Source organism: Mustela nigripes, chromosome 1 (assembly GCF_022355385.1).
Source record: "Mustela nigripes isolate SB6536 chromosome 1, MUSNIG.SB6536, whole genome shotgun sequence".
Taxonomy (NCBI): Eukaryota; Metazoa; Chordata; class Mammalia; order Carnivora; family Mustelidae; genus Mustela; species Mustela nigripes.
The window spans coordinates 209,328,946-209,345,396 of NC_081557.1; the positions used below are offsets into that span (position 1 = coordinate 209,328,946).

Here is a 16,451-nt window from a genome sequence, read left to right on the forward strand (position 1 = left end):
CACACACACACACACAATCCAAATTCTATTCTTCATACTGAAAGAAAATTGCCCTATAATTGAATGCAATGCAAATTCCCTTAAAAAAGTCACAGAATAATATGGAGACTATTTTCTATGACCACCATACTAGGAGGGAAATCAGTGACAAAAAGGCAATTAAAAGAATGCAAATTTATTTGGAAAGTAGCAAGTCATGAGTCAAAGAGTAAATGGTAACGAGAATAAAACAGTTTAAAACACAACAATAATGTAGACATATAGAAGTGAAATATTAGAAAAGGAGAAAAGCTAAAATTTAATCACTGATGCACTAACTTTGTAGACTGGTGATATAACAAAGGCTTAATGTCAAGAACACAGATAGAAGGAAGTAGCAAAGAGCAGGAGTTACCAAAATAGAGCACGGAATTACAACAGAAGAGTAATACAATTTATACCCCATGGCAAGCTTGATCTGAAATAAAAGGGAAGGCACCACAGTCAAAATTAGAAATGAAAAAAGAGACATAACTAAGGATGAAACAGAGGTTAAAATGCTAAAGGAATATCAGTGACAAACATGTACTTGGAAAAATATGTACAACCAAAATTACCCATGAAGGACTATTAACCAACAATGATATTTTCTATAACTGACAATAAATCAATAGTTAAAAATCTCCCCCCAAGGAAATACCTGTCCAAGACAGTTTTATTGCTAAAGGGGAAAATTACTCCCTACCACACATTTCTGTTAAGAATAGAAAAGTTGGTGGGGCGCCTGGGTGACTCAGTGGGTGGCTCAATGGGCACCTGGGTGCATTCAGCTCAGGTCGTGATCCCAGGGTGCTGGGATTGAGCCCCACATTAGGCACTCTGCTCCGAGGGGGGCCTGCTTTCTCCTCTCTCTCTGTTTGCCTCTCAGCCTGCTTGTGATCTCTGTCTGTCAAATGAATGGGTCAAATCTTTAAAAAAACATAGAAAAATTGGTAAAGACCCTAACTCAGTTGATGAAGCTAGCACAAACCCAATGCCAAGTCCAGTGAAGAGAGGAAGAGACAAGATTATAGGCCATTCTCACTAAAGCCCATTAATAATAACTCATTGGACCAATATGTTACAAAATAACAAAATGTCATGATTGAGCTGTGTTTATCTCAGAAATTCTAGCTTTGTTGAGTATTAGAAATTTTATTAATGTTAATCTGGGGACCCTTCAAACAGAAGGGGAAGGGAAAATACACGTAATCATCATAGCAAACCAATGAATAAATTTCATATTTATTTATAATAAAAATAAACAGACTCCTGGGGATCTAGTTTCTTTGATCTGGTGTTTGAAGCCTACCACAATCTGGAAACGATCTCTTATACTTTGTGCTGAAACACTGGAAGTATTCCCTTTAAAATTAAGAACAAGGATGCTCCCTATCGTGACTTTAAATTAGCTTTGTTTTGGAGGTTCTAACCAGTGCCATCAGGCAAGAATAAAAAAGTATAAAAAAAGAAAAGGAAGAAATAAAATTCAATTATTTGCAGATGATATTGTCATCTACATAGCAAACCCTAAAGAGTAAACTGACAGATAGAATTATAAAGCATGTTTCTTTGATTTTGTTATTAATTGGTTTATATAGTTGGCTGCTCCCACGTTGGGGCCATAGATATTTAAAATTGTTAAATCTTCTTGTTGGACAGACCCTTTGAGTATGATATAGTGTCCTTCCTCATCTCTTATTATAGTCTTTGGCTTAAAATCTAATTGATCTGATATAAGGATTGCCACTCCTGCTTTCTTCTGATGTCCATTAGCATGGTAAATTCTTTTCCACCCCCTCACTTTAAATCTGGAGGTGTCTTCGGGTTTAAAATGAGTTTCTTGGAGGCAACATATAGATGGGTTTTGTTATTTTATCCATTCTGATACCCTGTGTCTTTTGACAGGGGCATTTAGCCCATTAACATTCAGGGTAACTATTGAGAGATATGAATTTAGTGCCATTGTTTTGCCTGTAAGGTGACTGTTACTGTATATGGTCTCTGTTACTTTCTGATCTACCACTTGTAGGCTCTCTCTTTGCTTAGAGGACCCCTTTCAAGATTTCCTGTAGAGCTGGTTTGGTGTTTGCAAATTCTTTCAGTTGTTGTTTGTCCTGAAAGCTTTTAATCTCTCCTTCTATTTTCAATGATAGCCTAGCTGGATATAGTATTCTGGGCTGCATGTTTTTCTCATTTAGTGCTCTGAAAATATCATGCCAGCTCTTTCTGGCCTGCCAGGTCTCTGTGGATAAGTCAGCTGCCAATCTAATATTTTTACCATTGTATGTTACAGACTTCTTTTTCCGGGCTGCTTTCAGGATTTTCTCTTTGTCACTGAGACTTGTAAATTTTACTATTAGGTGACGGGGTGTGGGCCTATTCTTATTGATTTTGAGGGGTGTTCTCTGAACCTCCTGAATTTTGATGCTCGTTCCCTTTGCCATATTGGGGAAATTCTCCCCAATAATTCTCTCTAGTATACCTTCTGCTCCCCTCTCTCTTTCTTCTTCTTCTGGAATCCCAATTATTCTAATGTTGTTTCGTCTTATGGTGTCACTTATCTCTCGAATTCTCCCCTCGTGGTCCAGTATCTGTTTGTCCCTCTTTTGCTCAGCTTCTTTATTCTCTGTCATTTGGTCTTCTATATCACTAATTCTTTCTTCTGCCTCATTTATCCTAGCAGTGAGAGCCTCCATTTTTGATTGCACCTCATTAATAGCTTTTTTGATTTCAACTTGGTTAGATTTTAGTTCTTTTATTTCTCCAGAAAGGGCTTTTATATCTCTCGAGAGGGTTTCTCTAATATCTTCCATGCCTTTTTCGAGCCCAGCTAGAACCTTGAGAATTGTCATTCTGAACTCTAGATCTGACATATTACCAATGTCTGTATTGATTAGGTCCCTAGCCTTCGGTACTGCCTCTTGTTCTTCTTTTTGTGTTGAATTTTTCCGTTTTGTCATTTTGTCCAGAGAAGAGTATATGAGGGGGCAAGTAAAATACTCAACAATAATACAATAATAGTAGGGGAATTTAACACTCCCCTCACTGAAATGGACAGATGATCCAAGCAAAAGATCAGCAAGGAAATAAAGGCCTTAAACGACACACTGGACCAGATGGACATTACAGATATATTTAGAACATTTCATCCCAAAGGAAAAGAATACACATTCTTCTCTAGTGCAAATGGAACATTCTCCAGAATAGATCACATACTGGGTCCTAAATCAGGACTCAACCGGTATCAAAAGATTGGGATCATTCCCTGCATATTTTCAGACCACAATGCTCTAAAGCTAGAACTCAACCACAAAAGGAAGTTTGAAAAGAACCAAAATACATGGAGACTAAACAGTATCCTTCTAAAGAATGAATGGGTCAACCGGGAAATTAAAGAAGAATTGAAAAAAATCATGGAAACAAATGATAATGAAAATACAACGGTTCAAAATCTGTGGGACACAACAAAGGCAGTCCTGAGAGGAAAATATATAGCGGTACAAGCCTTTCTCAAGAAACAAGAAAGGTCTCAGGTACACAATCTAACCCTACACCTAAAGGAGCTGGAGAAAGAACAAGAAAGAAACCCTAAGCATAGCAGGAGAAGAGAAATCATAAAGATCAGAGCAGAAATCAATGAAATAGAAACCAAAAAAACAATAGAACAAATCAACGAAACTAGGAGCTGGTTCTTTGAAAGAATTAATAAAATTGATAAACCCCTGGCCCGACTTATCAAAAAGAAAAGAGAAAGGACCCAAATAAATAAAATCATGAATGAAAGAGGAGAGATCACAACTAACACCAAAGAAATACAAACTATTATAAGAACATACTATGAGCAACTCTACGGCAATAAATTTGACAATCTGGAAGAAATGGATGCATTCCTAGAAACATATAAACTACCACAACTGAACCAGGAAGAAATAGAAAGCCTGAACAGACCCATAACCAGTAAGGAGATTGAAACAGTCATTAAAAATCTCCAAACAAACAAAAGCCCAGGGCCAGACGGCTTCCCGGGGGAATTCTACCAAACATTTAAAGAAGAACTAATTCCTATTCTCCTAAAACTGTTCCAAAAAATAGAAATGGAAGGAAAACTTCCAGTCATTTTATGAGGCCAGCATCACCTTGATCCCAAAACCAGACAAGGATCCCACCAAAAAAGAGAGCTATAGACCAATATCCTTGATGAACACAGATGCGAAAATACTCAACAAAATACTAGCCAATAGGATTCAACAGTACATTAAAAAGATTATTCACCACGACCAAGTGGGATTTATTCCAGGGCTGCAAGGTTGGTTCAACATCCGCAAATCAGTCAATGTGATACAACACATCAATAAAATTAAGAACAAGAACCATATGATACTCTCAATAGATGCTGAAAAAGCATTTGACAAAGTACAGCATCCCTTCCTGATCAAAACTCTTCAAAGTGTAGGGATAGAGGGCACATACCTCAATATCATCAAAGCCATCTATGAAAAACCCACCGCAAATATCATTCTCAATGGAGAAAAACTGAAAGCTTTTCCACTAAGGTCAGGAACACGGCAGGGATGTCCATTATCACCACTGCTATTCAACATAGTACTAGAGGTCCTAGCGTCAGCAATCAGACAACAAAAGGAAATTAAAGGCATCCAAATCGGCAAAGAAGAAGTCAAATGATCACTCTTCGCAGATGATATGATACTATATGTGGAAAACCCAAAAGACTCCACTCCAAAACTGCTGGAACTTACACAGGAATTCAGTAAAGTGTCAGGATATAAAATCAATGCACAGAAATCAGTTGCATTTCTCTACACCAACAGCAAGACAGAAGAAAGAGAAATTAAGGAGTCCATCCCATTTACAATTGCACCCAAAACCATAAGATACCTAGGAATAAACCTAACCAAAGAGACACAGAATCTATACTCAGAAAACTATGAAGTACTCATGCAAGAAATTGAGGAAGACACAAAGAAATGGAAAAATGTTCCATGCTCCTGGATTGGAAGAATAAATATTGTGAAAATGTCTATGCTACCTAAAGCAATCTACACATTTAATGCAATTCCTATCAAAGTACCATCCATCTTTTTCAAAGAAATGGAACAAATAATTCTAAAATTTATATGGAACCAGAAAAGACCTCGAATAGCCAAAGGGATATTGAAAAAGAAAGCCAACGTTGGTGGCATCACAATTCCGGACTTCAAGCTCTATTACAAAGCTGTCATCATCAAGACAGCATGGTAGTGGCACAAAAACAGACCCATAGATCAATGGAACAGAATAGAGAGCCCAGAAATAGACTCTCAACTCTATGGTCAACTAATCTTCGACAAAGCAGGAAAGAATGTCCAATGGAAAAAAGACAGCCTCTTCAATAAATGGTGCTGGGAAAATTGGACAGCCACATGCAGAAAAATGAAATTGGACCATTTCCTTACACCACACACAAAAATAGACTCAAAATGGATGAAGGACCTCAATGTGCGAAAGGAATCCATCAAAATCCTTGAGGAGAACACAGGCAGCCACCTCTTTGACCTCAGCCGCAGCAACATCTTCCTAGGAACAACGCCAAAGGCAAGGGAAGCAAGGGCAAAAATGAACTATTGGGATTTCATCAAGATCAAAAGCTTTCGCACAGCAAAGGAAACAGTTAACAAAATCAAAAGACAACTGACAGAATGTGGGAAGATATTTGCAAACGACATATCAGATAAAGGACTAGTGTCCAGAATCTATAAAGAACTTAGCAAACTCAACACCCAAAGAACAAATAATCCAATCAAGAAATGGGCAGAGGACATGAGCAGACATTTCTGCAAAGAAGACATCCAGATGGCCAACAGACACATGAAAAAGTGCTCCATATCACTCGGCATCAGGGAAATACAAATCAAAACCACAATGAGATATCACCTCACACCAGTCAGAATGGCTAAAATCAACAAGTCAGGAAATGACAGATGCTGGCGAGGATGCGGAGAAAGGGGAACCCTCCTACACTGTTGGTGGGAATGCAAGCTGGTGCAACCTCTCTGGAAAACAGCATGGAGGTTCCTCAAAATGTTGAAAATAGAACTGCCCTATGACCCAGCAATTGCACTATTGGGCATTTACCCTAAAGATACAAACGTAGTGATCCAAAGGGGCACGTGTACTCAAATGTTTATAGCAGCAATGTCCACAATAGCCAAACTATGGAAAGAACCTAGATGTCCATCAACAGATGAATGGATCAAGAAGATGTGGTATATATACACAATGGAATACTATGCAGCCATCAAAAGAAATGAAATCTTGCCATTTGCGACAACATGGATGGAACTAGAGCGTATCATGCTTAGCGAAATAAGTCAAGCGGAGAAAGACAACTATCATATGATCTCCCTGATATGAGGAAGTGGTGATGCAACATGGGGGCTTAAGTGGGTATGAGAAGAATAAATGAAAGAAGATGGGATTGTGAGGGAGACAAACCATAAGTGACTCTTAATCTCACAAAACAAACTGAGGGTTGCTGGGGGGAGGGGGTTTGGGAGAAGGGGGTGGTATTATGGACATTGGGGATGGTATGTGTTTTGATGAGTGCTGTGAAGTGTGTAAACCTGGTGATTCACAGACCTGTACCCCTGGGGATAAAAATATATGTTTATAAAAAATAAAAAATAAAAATTATATTATCTTAAAAAAAAAAAAAAGAATTATAAAGCATGAGCAGGCCGGTTGGATATATATCATCTCTAAAAATGTATTGGCAGCGACAAACACAAAAACATGGACTTTTGATATCTTGATTTATTATTTATTTATTTTTTTGAGAGATGGAGAAAGCATGGGGGTTGATGGGAGGCAGAGGGAGAGGGAGAGAGAATCTCAAGTAGACTCCCTGCTAAACACAGAGCCCCATGTGGGGCTTGATCCCAGGACCCTAAGGTCATGACTTGAGCCAAAATCAAGAGCCAGGCACCTAACTGAATGGGCTACCCAGGTGCCCTGCTAACAAGTATTTGAAAAGATGCTTAAATGCGTCTGTCATCAACAAAGGTAAATTAAAATCACCCCCGCCCCCCAGCTAGGTAGAAATGAAAATTGACAGTTTGGAGCGTGGGTGAGGTTCCAAAGCAGCTGGGTCACTTACACACACTTGTGGGCATGTGCAATGGTCGGGCAACTTTGGAAACTATGACTGTGTCTAGTAAAGTTGAAGGTGTGCCTGCTCTGTGCCCCAGCTATTTTAATTCTGAGAACATACCTCTACATACAGCTAGACTCTGTAGATACTCTAGAGTATCTGTCCCCAGCTTAGAATATATGTTCCACCAAACTAGAATTTTCCTAGCAGCACTGGTGTAAGCAAAATCTGGAGAACAATCCAATGTCTACCGACTAGACAGTAGATAATTGAGTAGTATTTTATGCACATAAAGAAATAGTATATAGCCATGAAATCAAAGAATTTATGGCTATCCACGATAGCATGGATTATCCTTGGAATGTAAATTGGGGCAGTCACAAAACGGATTGGAGAATAATGGCCAGTACTTATGGAGCCCACACTGTGTGTTCCAGGCAGTACTTCCAATGTCTTACACAAATGAGCGCCCCTTCATGAGAAGTGGGTACTGTTATTATTTCAATTTTTCAGTTGAGAAAATAGGCACAGAGACATTTATTAACTTGCTTAATATTTCATAGCCCATAACTGGAAGAACCAACTATCAAAAACCACATAGTCTGAAAGGAAAATATACCCTTTGGTATGGTTTTTGGGGGGGGGGGTCTAAGGTTCAAAACTGAGCAAAACCAAACACATTTTTTTTTCTGATACAAATACACACGGTAAAATGAAAAATTAAAGTAAGTAAGGGATGAATGCAGGATTCAGGACAGTTTTTCCCTGTGGGGGTGAGAATTTGTGATCACGGAAAAGTGGATGAAACTTCAAAAGCAGTGGTAATTTTAAATAGCAGAATTTTAAAATTATTCTTTATACTATGCATATCTTACGACTACTGTTTTGTTTCTAATCAATATTACAAGCAATTGAAGAAACTAAAGGAAGAAAATAAGACCTTGCCAATGATGGCAGAGGAAGTTTTCCTGTTTCTACCACATAACTTATCTTGGATCTTTGATGGAATTCTCAGAAAAGTCCACAGAAGAGTATCTGGGTGTAGAATTTTCATTATTCAAAGAATTTTTTTTTCAAACAAACAATGGCAACAAATAGTAGCCCGAGTTCCTCTAATTGCAGCCTGTCCAAAAGGCAACATCACGGAGTTTTTAAATGTTGCAATTCCAACCCAGACCTTTATCCTCTTTCTGATTATAGATTGTGGCTCCTCCCCTCCCCCATCAATAAAGAGGTGTGTGAAATAGAATTCTTCTATCCATCATAAGCCATCAAGAAATTCTCTCTCCAATTACTTAGAATTAGATTTTATGGGAAAAAAATCAAATTATCAGTCAATTTAAAGTTACCCCTTTGTATTATATCCTTATAAAGTTCTTCCAGCTGTGGTGGTTACTCCATTCCTACTCCCTCTTCTGTTTGCTGCTCAGTGACATCGCATCAACCTCCAAGCTCAGTTCAACTATCACTTCCTCTGTGATGATGTGTCTTCTACCAACCGCTGCACTCCTTTTCCAAGATTTGCTCCCAGACAAAATAACCCCAGTGTCCCTTTAGCACTTCACACATACTTGGGGCAAAGAACACTTTATTAGCACTCTGTTTGCCCACTATTAGTTATTTATTGCCATTCTCATCTAGAATGGATGTTCTTTAAAGTGGGATATCAAGTCATAAGAATCTCTAAATTATATCCTGAATATTCAACAGCAAAGGGTCTTGATGAAGTAATAATTGTGATCATAAAAATAGTAGACAATATCTATTCTAGACATCTATTGTTACATAACTCATCACTTCAAAGCAGTGGCTTAGAAATGAGGATTTATTTTTATCTCTCCTGGCTCTCAGCTGGGAGGGTTCCTTTGAGGCTCTGTCTTGCTGTTGCATTCAGATGGTTATCTCAGAGCTGGGCCAGGCTGAAGGCCCAAGGTGGCCTTCCAGCTCTCGTGTCTGGTGCCTGGTGCCGTTTAGCCTCCTTGGCTCTCCATGGGGGCTTCTCCCACATGGCTTATACTTCCCACAGCATGGTGGTCATAGTGTATGACCAGTGGAAGCCAGCTTCCAAGGGCAGGAACCAGAGCCGCCTGGCTGCGAAGGCCTGTTCCCAGACTTGGCACAGTGTCCATTCTGTCATATTCCATTGGTCAGTGCTGTCACAGGCCTACACACATTAAAGAAGATGGAGGAAAGATTCACTTCTGAATGGGAAGTATCCAGGTCACATTGCACTAGAGCATGTGTCATGTTCAGAAAATACAATCTGCTATAACATCTGTGGAGTGCCCCCTCTGTGTCAGACACAGTGCTAAACATATTGTATATATATATGATTATATTTATTGAGAGAGGAGCAAGAGAGAGTGCAAACAGCAGGGGAGAGGCAGAGAGAGAGGGCAGAGGGAGAAAGAGACTCCCTGCTGAGCTGGGAGCCCAACTTGGGACTTGATCCCAGGACACTGAGATTATTGCCTAAGCCAAAGGCAGATGCTTAAATGACTAACCCACCACAGTACCCCATACTGCATATATTAAGTTACTTAACTTAACCCTTCTCAAGCTTCTTTGAGATAGTTACTACTTCCATTTAATAGATAAAACCAAACCAAACCAAAACAAAACCAAAACAAACAAAGGCTCAGAGAGGCTCATTAATTGCCTTAAATGTCACAGCCAGTAAGTGGTAGAGCTGATAATTCTAGTAGATGACTCCAGAGTCCACTCTCTTAATCACAGAAGTATTTGGCCTCCTTGTTGGGAGAGCTAAATAAACATTTGACTTTATTACTTTCCTCTTTGACTAACTCAACAGAATAATTTTTAAGCTCTTAAAATATGTATCTTAAAAAAAAGGAGGGCACGTGTTATGATCAGCGCTGGGTGTTATGCACAACTAATGAATCATTGAACACTACATCAAAAACTAATGATGTACCTATATGTTGCCTAACTGAACACAATAAAAAAAAATTGGGAGTATGTATGTGAAGGATACATGGAAACTCTGTACTATTTTGCAATTTTTCTGTTAAGTCTAAAAGTAGTTCAAAATAAAAAGTTCAATAAAAGCCTGCTTATTTAAGAAACAAAGACAAAAAAAATCACTGAAAAAAAATCCCACCCCCTTTCAGAAAAATTAATGTTTAAGAATGGAAAGTGAGAACAGAACCATAAAAGATGCCCTCCTACTCTTCTACTTGATATTTGGCTTGTGCTCTGGTTTGTGACGTGATCTCTCTTCACCAGGAATACTGAAATTCTGTGTATCCAGGCCTCTGGGAAATTCCTTTTGCTCTTTCTAATGATTACCTTTTTCTAGGTTCCTGATTTTTGATCCCACATCAAGTCCCTCCACAACTTTTGAAAACTTTTTCAGCGTTTTGGTATCAGGTGCATTTCAACATGACCAAAATTTTCATGAGGCCTGCTTTCCTCTCTTCCTGTGTCTTATTGGTGGGGGAATGTTGTGTATATGGAGACTAGGATAAGTGGGTGAGTAGTGGTTTTGACTTCATGGAGGACCCAACCTGAAATGCTGGACCTTGCTTTCAATTTCTCTGCACATTGACACACTCAAATACTATGCAATTGTTATAAGTTGTCATTGTGGGTCAGGTTCTCCAAACATTGGCCTGGCTCATGGGACTTCCCTGGGGTGGTTGGTTTTGTGCATTGCCAGGTGATAAAACACAGTATCTTAAGACATAGAGGTATTAATAGAACTTGTCAAAGTGTATTGTTTTCTAGCAGTGGGAGAATATAAAATATGAAGTGTCTAAATGATGAAAGATTGTAAAGCTATGGAAAAGACTTTAGAAACACTGGAAAACAGTTATGATATATTAACATTAAAAAAAACAAAATAGAATGCATAGTTTTATAAGAAAGTTTAAAGTATGTCTATAACATTGGCCACTTTTCAGTTGTTCTGTTATGGTCTTTTTCCTTTGTATGGATGTCCTTGCATTTTTAAATTTCCTACAATGAATATACTTTACTGGTATGACAGCAGTAAACTCAAAATAAGTCATAGCCTTTTCTATCCTTTGTGATGTTGTTAAAGGCATAAGCAAGAAAAGTCCAACCTTGTGGCTAGTCAGCAGGACACCAAGTTTGGTCAACTGGAAGTTTCCCGAGTGGCGGCAGGTGAGTGAAGTCAGTTCATTCCTTTAACAGCTGGTAATTTTGCCATTAAGGGGAAAGAAGACTATCTTGGACTTCTCCATTGGCCCATCCCCACCTATCTCCATGAGTCTCAGGGTCAGCCGCCCTTGCTGTTCCTACACAGGAACCACCAGCCATGTCTGCAACCTCTGGCAAATGCTCGCCCTGGATCTCAGCTGTTTTTCTCACAGCTGGCAGCTTTTTAATTACCAGCCAACCACGAAGCTGAGTGGTAGCGATGCGACTCTGATGGCACCAGCGGATGGGCCTGGTTGGCCTGAAAGCTGGTTCATAATTACTTCTGGGGAACTAGGAAGGCAGCCACACTGCTGACTCTGCTGGGTGCAAGACTCTGATCTCGGGATGCCAAAATTGCAGCTTCTCGTTTCTCCAAGATTCAGTGGGATTTACACTTATGAATTTCTGCAAATCAAAACGAAGTTGTTCCCTGAGGTCGAAGGCAGGGGTTGTTCACCTATATCAGGGAGGAAAATAATGACCTAGAGTTTACTGGGAGTTTTATCATGCATACATATGAAGAAAAATGTCATTTATGGGCCATCTCCTGTGTACCAGACAGTGAGCTGGGCTCTTTGGAGAGAAGCTGATATCCATCCCCACCCAGCAATTGAATGGCTTTTATCATGCAAGGTTTCAAAGAGAAAATATGCCTCTCATAAGCAAAACAGTCGTTCGATTTGGGGATGTGTCCCTGATGAGAAATACATAAAGATGATATTCTTGAACATCACGAAACAGTTCAATATGGTACAATGATCATGGACTTCGGAATCCAACTCATGTGACTCTAGCTGACTCTGAATTTGAAGACATGTTACCCTGGCTGGCAGTCTTATGTGGTGACCTGGGAGTGGGGTTTTGTGCTACATAGCCACACAGTGTGGCACATATCCTGATGTAAATGGCTAGTTTTGTGCCGGCCTGTAGGCACTCCCAGTTTGTAGCGCTGTTTATCTCTTTACCCTTCCTTTTGCACAACCAGACTGTGCACTTAGGTTGGAAAAGTACAGCAGGGGAGATTGTTATTTCCTTAGTGAAATGTACAGGGTCAACGAATAACACAGCCTAGAAGTTGGCTTTGTTGGTCTCAATACAGAGAGGAGCTTTCCTCCAATTTATAAGCTGCTGACTGCCTCAGAAGGTAATGAGTATTCAAGAAGATTCTCAAGTCTGGAGTTACAGCCATGGGTAGCAGCTTGAATTCCATACCTCTAAGACTCTCTCTAGCTCTCAAACTATTGTATTGGTTTGCTTTGTTTATCATCAACTCTTGCCCAAATAAAGGAATATGAAAGAGAAATTTCCTAAAACAAGAGAAGAAATAGTGGTTTGTTGTCAGATAACTTGATCGAAACTGTGTCCCTGTTAAATAATAGATGGTCTTGATTTGTTTTACATGTGATAGGACACAGCATTGCATGTTTGGGACCAGAGTGACGCAGCCTTCTCTAATACTCCTAGAGTATAAAGTTTAAATTGGCAATAAAACTGCCTCATAAACTTTATGGGTAACAACTGAAATGTCCAACACCAAGGTCAAGATAAAATAAACCACTGGATAAAATACATGTCTGCCATTCTTTACCTGAATTCCTTAGGGCTAGGGATTCAGAATATTTTGGATTTTTGGAAAGTAATATTGTGCATGTAATGATACCAACAATTTCACCTGTAGGTTTTGGAGCAATGCCTGGTCTTTAAACACACTGATATTTGTGCTGTAAAACATTAAGATATATTAACAGTAAGAGGGTTAAATGAAGAGCATACATACCTTCATTTCATTGTAGGTCAAGTTTTACTGCCAAATTAGTTACAGGCAGTTTTCAGTATTTTGGAGGTTTTGGCTTTGGAATCACGGTTAAATGATTGTGAACCTTGTTTAAGTACTAGCCTTAAAACACTGTGATTTTGAAGAAGGTCATAATGTGGGACCATGTTCATAACACAAAATGGTGTGAATGAATGAATGAAAACAGCAGAATTGTTAAAAGTAGGTTTGCTGAAATTTTAATATATTACACAAGGATACAGAAATATGACTTCAGAAACCTGCAGCAAAATAGTGGTTATATTTGGATGCTAAGATAAATGGTGACTTTCGTTTCATTCTTTGTACTTTTATATATTTTCTAAAATTTCCATGAAGACTGAGTAATTTTAACAATGAGCAAAGTCAGTTGGTCATCATACTTTTTCAGCACAGTCCAAAGTGGGCTCTACAGGGGCGCTTGCCCCCATCAGCCTCCAATCTGGGATGTGTTGAGTGTGTCTCCCTCTTGAGTGCCCAAAGCAGCCTGGCCAGGGTAGGGCATTTGCTTACTGTAAGGGCCTAAAGACGATCACTCCCATGACCTCCATCTCTTTCAAAACACTTAGAGCTGTAGCACCAAGGTTCTTATCAGTTCTGTTCAGAATGATGAAGAGATCCTGGAACCAAATGCCAAAACCCCTTCATCCAGCCCTGATGGAGTAGGTAGGTCTGTCTACCCTACTTTAACAGCACCGATGCACTCCAAGGAGTGGAACTTTAGGTACTTTGATAGATTGTTCAGGAGGCTGAAAGTTTGTTGCAGGGAGAAGAAATATGAAATAGCCTGCTAATTTCAGAAGGAATTTAGGACCGTGATATCCAGAGTCCTTAGCATTGGTGTTGCTCTCCCATCACTTTTTGTGTAAGACTAAAATGATCTGCACAACATACAGCTAATGCTATTTGAGGGTAGGGACTAGAACCTTCTCATCTTTATAAGAGAGGTCCCTAGCCTGAAACCCAGAACAGTGCATACTCAGTAAATGTTATTGACTGAACTAACACATTTATAGGGAAATATGTGCACATGCACATACTTGTATAGTGCATATATGTATACATACGTGTGTGTGTGTGTGTAAATGTGTAATTTATCTCTATACCATCCTTTCATTTGTGTTCATTCGTTTGTTCATTTGTTCATTCATTCATTCATTCATTCATTCATTGTAAAAGTGCCCAATGGCAGACAGTAAGGGACTAGCTGTAGTTACAAAGGTCATTTAGAATTCCAGATTAGAAAATTACAAAGAACTCCAGGTTACGGAGTTGTTAAGACTTCTTGCAACGGCATTTTGCAACCCTAGCTGTGGATAAGACTGAGTTGAGCATTATAAGTAGTCAGTGTCCAGGCATTCTGATTCCTTTGGTCTGGGGGAGGACTCTGAAATTGCTTTTCCTTTGGAGCCTCCTTGATGATCCTATTGTTCAGTCAGGTTTAAAATCTACTGCCCTGGTCTAATGATTTTCACAGAGAAAGGAGTGCTCCCCCAAGGCAGAGCAGGGCAAAACCTGTGTGTGTGTGTGTGTGTGTGTGTGTGTGTGTGTTTGTGTGTGTGTGTGTATGTGTGTATATGGTGGGAGGGTCAAAAATTTCCAAATTATGCTCTTGCAACATCCCATATGTGACGGCCTTCTCTGAGTCCTATCTTGGCAAATATCGTAGCTGCTTCTCAAGCGTGCCAGAAAGGAGAGAGCTCTCTGGGCCACTGTTCTAGCCAGGTGTGTCTCAAACTTTAATGTGGCTAGAAATCAACTGGGGAGCTTGTGAAAATACAGATTCTGATTCAGGATCCTAAGAAGAGAAAAGGAATGTTTATGAAGTTGTGATTATGCAGTCTGTCCTCTGGGAGCTTCACATCACACACGATTTTAATGCTGAACTCTTAAAGCCTCCTTTTGGAAGCCTGATGAGATGAGATGAGATTGCCAAAAGGTCAACTGTCTGTCTAAAAATCAAAGCTACCCAAAGTCCTCATGGGAGGGAGACACCTTTCTTCTCTATGCAGGAGACTGTTGGCATAGTGTGGAATCACAGGGAGAAACAGAAGCAGGGATGCAGGGTAGGGGCTCTCAATCACAAAACCAGTTGGAAACTTACAGCACATACTGCTGAGATTGTCAAAGTAACCCCACAGTCCCCCCCAAGAAGGGGGTGGGTCTGAAAATAAAGCATGCCCTAGCAGGTTGAATGACAGCCCTAAAATATTTCCATGCCCAAATCCTAGACACTTGTGAACATGACCTTATGAGGAAGAAGAGTCCTTGCAGATGTAATTAAGTTAAGGATTTTGAGATGAAATCATCCTGGATTATTAGAGGGACCCTAAACCAAATGACAAATGTCCTTAAAAAAGAAACATGAGGGAGATCTGAGACAGGCCGAGGAAGAGAAGGCATAGACACAGAGAAAAAGGCCAGTGAGAGTGGAGACAGCCAGCGGAGTGATGTAGGCACAAGCTGAGGAACACCTGGGACCACCAGAAACTGGGGACAAGGTGGCAGTGGTGGTTAAGAAGCGATTTTCTTCGGAGGCTTTGAAGTGAGCAGGGGCCTGTGCACAACTTGATTTTGGACTTTTGTCTCCGTGAACTTTGAAAGAACACAGTTTTGGTTGTTTTAAGCCACCCAGGTTGGTAGGAAGCAGATGCACCTGCCTTACCATTCATTCCACTGCCACAGACTTTATCTTACAGTGAAGCTGCTGACTGCCATGTCCATCAGTGATTGTAGTTCATTGTCTTTGTCATGCAACCCTGATCAGCCAGCTCTCTGACCTACGCTGGCCTCACCTGCCCAGCCCCTGCCTTCCTCAGTTTCCTGCAGAACGGGATAAATAGAATTTGGAATCAGACTCCAGTTCCAGCCCTGGCTCCATCCCCACTTTCTGTGCTGTCTCAGAGGAGTCACTTAGACAAGGAAGCTGATGCCCAGAGAAGGTGGTGGTGCCTGCCATCTGGCCACGCTCGCCACCACACTCGTAAGATCAAAGAAAAGAAGGGCGTCCTGGCACCTCATACCGAAGAGATGCTCCATGAGCTAGATTCTGAGCCAAAGGCAGAGCCCACCTGTGAACCATGTGCCAGGAAGCTCCCGCTGCACTTCCATGGCAAGAAGGGATGCAACAGCCCCAGCTTCTACATCCCACAGGCCTGGGGCTGGCTGTGTGTCAGTTTGTCCCCCTCCAGACACCTGGGGGCAACTGGGAAAGCTGTGATGCTGGAAGAGCCCCCTCTGTGTCACTCTGGACACCAACCCTGCCTCCTGCATCCACCTAGGAGACCC

General features: G+C 40.3%; 1 protein-coding gene and 1 long non-coding RNA gene across 2 annotated transcripts in view; one reads left to right on the plus strand and one right to left on the minus strand.

Annotated features, from left to right (window-relative positions):
- LOC132004504 (uncharacterized) overlaps positions 1-11,434 on the plus strand; it is a 167,941-nt gene extending 156,507 nt beyond the window's left edge. Inside the window, exon 5 of the long non-coding RNA XR_009400529.1 lies at positions 11,365-11,434. This is a non-coding gene — a long non-coding RNA (uncharacterized LOC132004504). The remainder of the gene's footprint in view (positions 1-11,364) is intronic.
- The window catches only part of CLNK (cytokine dependent hematopoietic cell linker), a 168,876-nt gene that overhangs the window by 136,868 nt on the left and 15,557 nt on the right, over positions 1-16,451 (minus strand). The window lies entirely within an intron of this gene.